The following is a 10,535-nucleotide window of genomic DNA, read 5'->3' on the forward strand; positions in this document are numbered from 1 at the left end:
ACCAGAGTTCTTAGTGTGTTGGGTGAGGTCGCTTGCGCGCCCACCACAACTACCTCACTGCACGCAAGAGAAGCAGGTGCAAACCGCTTCCTCGCTGTGCTAGGGTGTGTGCTAAGTAGAGCGTGGCCGCATTGCGACGTGCCCGTCTACAGGTTGTCTCCACTGGATTTCGGTTTATCAGACGCGGTGCTCGGAAAGCTACTTGGCGCCCCCCTGCGTGCCTTCGCGAGAGAAGTTAAAATCGAGCTCAAAAAAGCAATATCATCGGATGCTTCAAAAGTAGCGAGGTGCGATCGTAAGTTTCCGTTCAAGCGACGCCAGCACTAATATTTTCCATGAAGATAGTTACTAGAACCCCTTTCTAATTATGAATCTTCTGCATAGCAGCAATAAGGGCTCGAAACTATGAGACATAGCTCACTACGGCCCTTTTACCCCGACGGAAAAATAGGAATCGCGGACAAATACAATAATCCTGCTTAGGCAGAGCACACGCACGAGACATTGCTGTTAGACGTGTTACATGTGAAAAGTCCACTCTCTGGATCTGCCACCGAGCTTGTGACGGCCATCTTTTCGTTTGATGAAAGGCCGAGGTCACTGTCATCTCCTACTCCATAATCCAAAACAGGTAATTTTCCGTTTTGTCCGAATTATTTTCAATATTCACCACAAGTGGGCTAGCCTTAGGCTTCGCGTCGGGCACGTGGATGTACCGAGTTGATAAAAATGCCGCTAAGCGGTCATTGACGTGTCCAGTAAGAGTAGACGCATAGTTTACAAATGCTTCTATCCTTGCATCAAGCATCTCTGAGCCCTAAAACAGGATGAAATTCATTTGCTCAGGCCTGAACAAAGCATTCAGCATCTTAAACGCTGAACGTTTCTCCTCTAGGAGGTTTGATAAGAATCCCATCCTCACATAGGGAAGGTCTTATAATGACCCAGGTGTAGATTTACTACGAGTATTAATAGATCTAGCGGAGCTAAATCGCTCTTTAAATCACAAAAAAATACTTTAGACTCAAAGAGACTCTTTGTTCTGGAGAAGCAACAAGTATAATAACACTAAAAGACGTACAACCTGGTAAAGCTTTATTAATCCCAGTTCAAGGGCCTCTCTGACTTGTAGAAGCAAGTGGCAACTATTCCCCGACAGTATATACCTATGAAAGGCTTAGTGCCTCTCACTGATCGAAGCGCAAGCCTTGAAATAGCACGGCGCGCCGTTTAGATCAGAAGAGGGTTTGGATGTTAGTATGTTTTAAATGTGAATTCCTTATTCTATTCATCCTAGAGTAGAATTCGGCCACCAGATCTCTATCTGCTGGCTTTTACGCGTATTATTCGTAAGATATAGATTTTAAGGATATTACCTATTTTATGTAGACAAAGGGTGTTCTACCTACAATGTGAATTGTACCACATTCACGATAAACTACCGAAGTGTACCCTATCCCAATACCAGTGCAGACAAGGTCCCTCGATCGCCTCTCGTACGCGACATGCAGAGGAAAAATCTAAGTTTGTAAGAAATCGCTGAACAATAAGACAAAACATAGTAGCGCTTTGTTTAGGAAAAGAGTAAAACGACATTTATTATTTAATATTTAAGAATTATTACCTACTTATAGCCTTGACATAATATATAAACATAAATTTATGCGACTCATTGCCTACTATGGATTCGCATGTAAAGCAACGAATGGCGGGGTTGCTTCGTAGACTTGAATCACCCAATGACACGATACTGCTACAATATTACCATGTGTGGTAATATTCACAATAATATTTGTAAAAATATTTATTTATCATTATAATTTCTCATTCAGGCAATAATAGTTGTATAAGGATCTAGACCGTTGCATTTTGGGGCCGTATAAAGAAGCAAAAATACGATTAGTATGTTTAATGTCACTGTGCAATGGCTCCTTTAAATGTACTGATAAATGAGCTAACACTTTAAAATATAAGTATTAGCTGCGTTTTATCCACGCACCTTTGCCTAGCTCCCATGCAATAATACATTAACATGTACATGTATTATTCTATCTTATGCTTATGAATTTCATTTATAAGCAGTGAAGCCTATCACTGTATAATTGCTTTCGAAGGAGACAATTATTACCGGTATGCTGAGTCCCTTGAAGCGGCAGAAGATAACAAATTACTGTTCGCTTAGCGACTGCGACTCGTGTCACTGTTCCTACAGTTCTGTTGAGCTTAAGTATAAGTTTCTGGATTTGTGTTTATTCATAAAGTAAATGTACCACAACAATGGTTCTCCAACCAAAGTTTGCTCCAGTACACATCTTCCTTATCAAACTGTTGGCACCGAGTGTCAACATTCATCTCATTTCTCTTTGAGGTTGGAAAAAAAGCCGCTTAAATTTCGGTAGTATATTGCATTCCTTTGTCGGATGACTAATAAGCGTTAGCTACCAAATCATTGCTCCTCCCTTAGCGATGAATTGCTGATGGACTATGAAACTAATACAGATGAGGGAAAGGAGCATCGCTCCGACACCTCCCTACGTTTTTATGAATCTCGTCGACCTCAAAATCCGTTCCTGAAAAGGGATGCCGCGAATGCTTTAATTGCATTATGCTAGACACCGGGCCTTGAGGTACCTCTTCGGCAAGATTGCCCGAACACCGTTGACGTTTTTGAGCGTCATGCTCAAAGTCAAATTGCGTCAAACGACGCTTCCCACCAATAAAAGTGAAAGTAGATGGATCTCATGGCTCACTGCGGCTTGGATCCATGGTTGCGCGGACAACTGAAGCACTGGAGTGCTAACTAGATATATCCTCATTTTGAGGCAGATAAGCCGCACTATATTAGCATTTGGTCATAAGCTTGGCGAGAGAGAGAAGTGTTCGTTCCCAGCGACCGTCAGCCACACCCGCAGAGCCTCTTATAGACGAGATGCTGCGGAGGCGACGGGCGTGATGGACCCAGTTCACAAACGAAGCTTGGTTTTCGCTTTCCACTTCGATTGAAAATCAAACGATCGTAATTTTACTCATTAAGGTCACCAAGCCACCATGTGCCTGATCACGCAGACGCGTCAAATAGTGACGCTGTGTCATTATCTTCGGCGTAATGTGTCGCTCATGAAGAGCGTCGCGAGCAGCGTACTCTTCCAGCGTCCGTGCCGCGGGCTCAGATATCCGGATGGCCAAGCTGCGACCCACAACGTCTTGAGGGTGCTCTTCCACACTAAGTGGAGTGGGTCGATATTGTCTGTGAGCCTTGGCTTAAACACGAGCCGCAGCCTGCTCACGAGCTTGCTTTTCGTTAAAAATTGCCTGCTCTTGCTCTTCATCGAGCGGTTTCGTAATTATGCCGATAAAGTGGATCACTGTCTTTTTCTTGATTTGGATTTGTGGTATGATCTTATCCTTGGTCTAGCCTGGCTTGAACGCCATGAGCCATGGATTGATTGGAGGTCTCACACCTTAGGCGATCGCGCGATGTTCTAGCGAACCAAAAAGCTTTAGAGAGTCATGGACACCCTTTACTAGACAACAAAAGCGCTTATGAGCGAGCCACTGACAGATTCTGCCAGTGTGCTTGACATTTGAATGTCTGAATTGATTAGCTCCACTGTAAAAAGCTTTAATTTTGAGCGTGGCCTATTATTTGTTAGTGGAACGGCACGTATTTCGTTGAGTTATACTCTTTGTGATAACGAATCACTAATGCCGAAACCATTGTCGGCAAACTGCCGATTGACCAAGAATTGAATTCCCCAGATACACTTAGAGAGGTACCTTTACGTCGACCGAGTGAGGTTGGCAGAGAAAGCTGGCAGCGGAGAAAAAGCTAGGTTAACCCCATTGCTTTTCACCTTCCGCTTTTTGACGCGTCAAGGGAGGGTCCCTAGTGTGGATGTATAACAAATTACGAATTGTGCAAGGGTGGCCACGACTAAGCAACAGCCAGGAATATTCGGAAGTATCTAAAATTGGTCCGGTCATTATCATGTGAACCCCTGCGGGTTCATGAAAGAAATGTAGAGTTATGCCTGCATATTATGAAGATGTTCATCGACTCAAACCAGTATTTTCATCATGCAAGTCGCACAACAGTCATTGATGCACCAGAAACCTTAGCGGTTAGAAGCTAGAAGACTTCCAGCGGTTTTTCGCCGCAAATTTGGCGAGTCGTAATACTGTGGAGACCTATTTAATCATTGTGAGCTGAGGGATTCTTTTTCTAAATATTTTCTTTGTCGTAACCTTTTGGGACTTATGCCTAATTAAAAATTTTATTTATATTTTTTTGCAGCAGAGCTACCTCGCTCCTTAAGTCAGAGAAAGACATATAGACTCATAGAGTCACTTAGTTTTATAGATCTAACAGGTTTAACAACTCAGAAAGCTGTACAAGCTCGTATAGATTTATAAGACATAGTATTAGAGATTCAGGGGCTCGTGGAACCAAGTGGAAACTAGAGTATATACCTTAAAAGGGTTTTTATCGTTCAAAGATCAGTGCGCAAGCCTTAGCAAGGCACTAGACGCTTTAATATAAAAATGAGAAGTGAACTTTATTAAATTTTTATATTTAAAATGTTACACTAAACTACAGTAAAATAAATTTTGGCCACCATATTTATATCTGGTGGTGGTCACATGTTTAACCCATAATGAATGGATCTTTAATGATGTTGCCTATTTAAAATAGAGCAAAAGCGAAATCAAACTCCCGAGAGTTTTCCGACGAGGGCTTCCCAAGCCACTTTACTAGATACTGGTATTGACCCTTCGACGACGTCACTTTAGGAGTTTCCACACGTGAAACCGATGGTCCCCTCGCGCATCGAGCAACGCACAAGGTGGTTGAAATCTTGATAAAAGCGCCGAATGCTTTAGCACGAGGTGCAGCTTCTTCGCGAGAGCTTTGCTCGGGTCGAGGGCTCCCTTGACGCGGTTTAAAACCGTATTTCGACATAAGAACGTCAACAACCTTGTTTAGAGGGTCAGCTTGACATCCTGGTGGGGATGCAGCAATCTGCGGCATAGCCGCCTGTCTCGGCGCGAGCGCCTTTGATTTCATGTTGGAAGGGACCCATTATGGATTAAGCAAGCCAACGTAGAGCATTAGGTGTGTACACAGCTTGCGATGAAGGTTTAACGTGTAAGCTAGGCTCTTCTTGTTCACAACCGTATATACCCTTTAAAAAAGCGCGGGCGCAATTTGGTGTTAAACACTGCGGACGCTACATCGTAGGTGGGATCTTAGCATTTTGTAAGACTCGGTCACCGACTGCATAAGAATCATTACAACTTCTGCCTTTGGCATACGCTTGTTTCTCCTGTTTGTCTTGGCTATCAGCCATTGCGTCACGTTCGTGTCTTAAGACCTAAATCGCGTTGCGAGATACTTGCTTATTTGTTTCCTAACGGTAACAGGGCTGAGCAGCAAGCCTTCCAGTTGATTCTCCCCCACCGAGATCTGAACCACGTCGTGATATCGTTAATGGAACGCGTAGGTGTGTGAGACCGTTTACGTAGAAATGGAGGAAAGCCTGTAGAGACATATATAGCGTTATTTGACGCAAATTCTACTACCGGAAGAATTGTACATCAGCGCTTTGGTGTTTCAAACACTGCGTAGATCGTCTTCAATGATGCGATTGACACGTTTAATTTCACTTTCGGTCTGCGGAAAGTCCGCTGTGGATATGTCCAATCTGGTGCCAAGCACTCGAAAAATCGATTTCCAGGATTTCCCCGTGAAATGAGGGTTTCTATCAGAGTAAATTGCCATAGGCAAACTGATCTGACAGGTTTGCTGTACCTTCACCATCGGTGGTATCCGGCACAGCCGCTGAGTTAGCCATTTTCTCAATCGGTCAAGGAAGACACGATGCCTGTGTTGCTATCGGAACCTTTGGGTAGGCCAAACCCAAAATCCAAGCTGGGAGGCTCCATAGACTTTGTGGGCACGGGTAGACTGGACAGCGGTGGAGCATCTTGAGCCGAGGCTTTGACCCGTTGACAAGCATGTGCGACATAAGTGCTCACCCATTTGTAGAGTTCGGGCCACCAATACGTTTGGCTCGTGGAGCCATAGGTGTTTTCTCAGCCGAGATGACCACCAAGAAACGAACACACCAAGTCATCGACAAGTAGGGTCAGAAAAGGACATTTACTACATTCGTTCGACAGTAACATGTGCCTCATAGAGGATTCGATACTTTAAATCCTTATCATGAGGAACTACGATGCGCGAATTATCCGCAGCATTTGTGCAATAAAGCAACAGGCCATTATCGATACGATGCAAGCTCGCACGCAAACGTGCCGACAAGTTAAGCCCGATGTTTTAAACTTATTGCTCTAAAGAGCTCGTAGCCGAGCTTCACAGTGTTCATAATTAGCGCCGAACGGATCAATTCAGTAATTAGTCACGTTATAGTATTTATAGGAGGAGCTTGTAATCCGGTCTGCGTAATGACGCATCAGCCAAGCAGATGAACTCTCAATTTGTAAAGAGCATACTTCATCGAAGTGACTCTTTGTCAAGAGTATGCTGTCTAGCCTTGAACGCAATTAAATTTTCTCGCTTATCATTACCTGTTCGTAACAGATGACTACCGATGGCAAAATCCAATGGGTCACAGACGCCACTGAAAGGCCGATTTGGATTTGGCAGAGTCAAAATCGGGGCATGGATAAGACTAGGTTCAAGATCGTTAAAAGCATCATTCTCGGTGCGAGTCCAGCACCAATTCATATCCTTTCGAAGGAGATTGGATAATGGCCTAGCCATATTAGCGTAAAACTTGCTAGTTTGTGCAAGTAGTTGGCGAGGCCCAACCACTCACGTAAATCCCTTTGGTTCTTATGCACCGGCCAATCAACTATGGCCTTTACCTTAGCGGGATCCGCTCTGAGGCCTCGCTTCCCAGTCAAGCACCCAAGGAAGGAAATTTCTTCAGCGCCTAACATATATTTAAAGGCATTGGTATACAGATTATTTGTGCTCGAGCACTGCTCGCAAACGTTTATGTAATTCTCCACATCCGACCGTCCCTGCTCCGCTCGACTATGGACAAAAAATGTCATCAAAATAAGTATGTGCATATCCTCGATGAGGACGGAACAGTTGCGTGACTTGACGATTAAATGTAGCCAGGGCGTTGTAGAGCCCTTATGGTGTAGCCAACAACTCCCATAGCATATGCTAACCGCTATAAGCTGGATACCAGTAGTGTAGGCGGGCACGTCTTAATGCGACCACGCTCTACTTAAGCACACACCCTAGCCTAGCAAGGAAGCGGTTTGACCGTATACTCTCGCGTGCCGTGAGGTTGCTGTGGTGAACGCCTTAGCGACCTCACCCAACGCACTGAGTGCTCTATACGTGTCGTCTCGGGAGCGGTTATCTGGCTCCTCGTGCGCACTTACTAAGTAGGAAGTAGTTTTCAGATGGATCTGTATTTAATTGCATCAAAGAGAAACACTTTTTCCCACCAATCCTTAAATGTCATCTCTGCAGATAAACTAATATGTATTGCGAGCATATCATTCTCGATATCTCGCGTTACAGATGACGCTACGCGTCATTCCCGCTAATGTGAATGCACCTGTGTGCATCATATTTACAAGGTCAGTCACAATGTGAACCACACCCCAGCGTTTTTAGGTCCAATTACGTTACTTAAGTAATTGACCATTCCCTTAAGTACACGAAGTATACTTAACGGGGATTGTGTAACATCAGTGCATTTTTAACCCGTTAAACCATCCCCCCTTTTAAGAACGAACTAACATTTTGAAATTCGTCAAAGAGGAACAAGGAATTGCGATCTGCTTTAAGCGCCACTTAGTACTCTTAGTCGCTCTAGCGACCTCTGTTCACATACACGGCGCCAGAGACGCCACCTAAAATGGGCAAAGTTGGTGGGTTGTCTGCGAAGACACCCACTCAACCACGCGCGAAGCGACGCGCCGCGTTGACTCGCCGCCGTCGCCTAATGCAACATTTACAACGTCGACAGTCACTGCTGCTGTCGCGTAAACTGGGCTTAACCAAGCATCTCACTTTAACAGTGATGATGTCGATCAGTCGCTCATTGTCGATAACAATGAGTCGACACCGTTGCCATCACCTCATAAAAGTGATGCGGACAACGAGCTCATGAGGAAAGATGATGGCGCCATATTGCCCATCCAAACTTCCCTCATCGCTCCTCACATGGAAATAACCAAATTTTTGAATGCTGTCTTGTCGTCTGCGCTGGCTAGCGCAGCGACCATTAATGAAAGCGCTGCCCCTAAAAGCGCAGCTGCTTCTCCGTTGGGTAAAACCACAACGTCTAATGCTCAACCCATTATTCACAATGGTTCTGACATAGAGGATTCTGATCCTAAAGCTCCGCCAACGACACATAAGCGTGGTCAGTCGGTGTCACAAGCCATTTGTATCAAACGTCCCTATGTGTCGGGTGGCATACCACTTTTGCCCCCTTCATATCAATGGCCTCGTACCAGCGAGCCGAGAGCATTGCTCCTAGAGCGTGCTATTGTAAGCGCACTTAATTCTTATGGCGTCTAGGATGCATGGAGGTCTCATAAGAAATCGCTTGGGCGTATTTACCCGATCCCGGTCGTGTTGCGTTGAGTGAAAAGACCGACGAACACAAAGCGGAATTTACGCGCCACATTCATCCGCATTACAATGCGGTGAAACAGCGGTCGCAGCGAATTAATTTCGCCCGCTTGCGTGTGAAAGAAATCATAGGCGGTACTGTATAAAAATATATTAATACTAAAAATTTAAAAATCGAAAAAATCGAAAATAATTCTAATATTACAAAATTGGATAATAATTTAATTTTTTTAGAACAAATTACAGAAATACTGAAAATACACAAACACACCCTTATCATTTAGTAGATCTAAGTCGATGGCCTTTTACAATTTGTTTTGGACTTTTTTTTAACTTTTGGAAGCGCAATGTATTTTCATGTACCCCCTGTTTCGTCTCACCACGCTTCTCCTGCTAGTCCATTTGAGACTAGCTGAGAGGCCGCAGCTGGTGCTCCTTTTCATAGGCAGTCACGAAGCGAGGCACATCAATACGTTGGGTATCGATCGGTTCCATAGAGTCGAAACTCTACGGGTAACCTAACCATTTGACGAGGATCTGATACCTTTGCCTCACGGAGCGGTAGGCAAGCAACCTTTCAACAAGGAAGCGCTGGTTCCCACCCGCATCCATCAGTGCAGGTGGCGTTCGATAGGAGTGGCAACCTCGCCTTCCTACTCGCGGCTGCCTTACCTTCGTCCGTTTAGTCACACGAGTTAAGTGCTGCCTAATGACGTATTGTGGATATCGAGGGTCAATTCCTGCGACTGACCACGGATCTTCAGGATGTCCGCGCGACGGATCGTTACGGTTATGATTGGCCTAAGGCTAAGTCATCCAGGATGTAATATTCCTGAGATACGTGGAGTGGCACGTCGCGCCTGAAAATTTGGCTTGACATCGTGAAAAAGTTAATGCTGACGGGCCCGCATTACGCGCGTTGTATCCCTTGCTCTCCGAGTCCTTATTGTAGTGGGAGGAGTCATTCGGCTGAACATTTTTCACCTTCACTGTCTCCCTCACTCGATCGACGCTCGACTCACAGTCGGCGTCACCATCAGTCACCTTAGACGGATTGGGGTATGAACTCTCTTTTGGATCAAAATACCGTTTCAGACAACCCACGTATAATATGGGGTGCGTCTTTATATACGGGGGAAGCGTGAGCCTAAAATTTAACTTTCCAACCTCTTCTGCTCTCGTAAAGAGTCCAATGAAACGCGGCAACTTTTCGTGTGATGGCTAATTGCTCATCCACAAAGAGTTGAACCTCGCTCACGCTTTAGCATCAAATTCGCCTGTGACACCGCCGAGAGGTCGGTCATAGGACTTAGTTTTATCGACCACTACTAAATTGGCAGGGTCACGAGGGTAATTTTTTTTCGTTGACTGATACCCTCACGGGTCATCGTCATATTGACGAATCTATGACCCTCATTCGCACCAAGCATGGTAAGGTGCCCTCCCCGCTAAGACTGGGGCTACGCACAAACGAAACTGGCGTCCGAGAATGGTGCAATCCGTTAACATATAATGGTGACTTACCCGTTCTGGCGTAAACACTGTTATCTATTGCAAATTCAACAAAGAGCAACTAGTTGCTCTTTGATTTTGCACATTCTGTTTGGCCATAGGTCTGTCGATGATCTACGGTCGGCATGTGAAGCTTGCTATCTAGCAGCTCAAACACATATCGCCAAAACCCAGACGTAAAACGTGGATTCCGGTCCGATACTATGGACTCGGGCATCCCGTGTAGTCGGTAAACATGACCCAGGAACAAGAGAGCTGCCTCCTTGCCTGTGATCGATGTCTTACATGGTGCTAAATGCACCATTTTGCTCAGCCTGTCTACAAAGACGACTAGCCCTGTCCGACCCTTATGATCGAGCGGCATGCCATACATGAAGTCTAGACTTACTGACTTTCA

Source organism: Bremia lactucae, linkage group LG12 (assembly GCF_004359215.1).
Source record: "Bremia lactucae strain SF5 linkage group LG12, whole genome shotgun sequence".
Lineage (NCBI taxonomy): Eukaryota > Oomycota > Peronosporomycetes > Peronosporales > Peronosporaceae > Bremia > Bremia lactucae.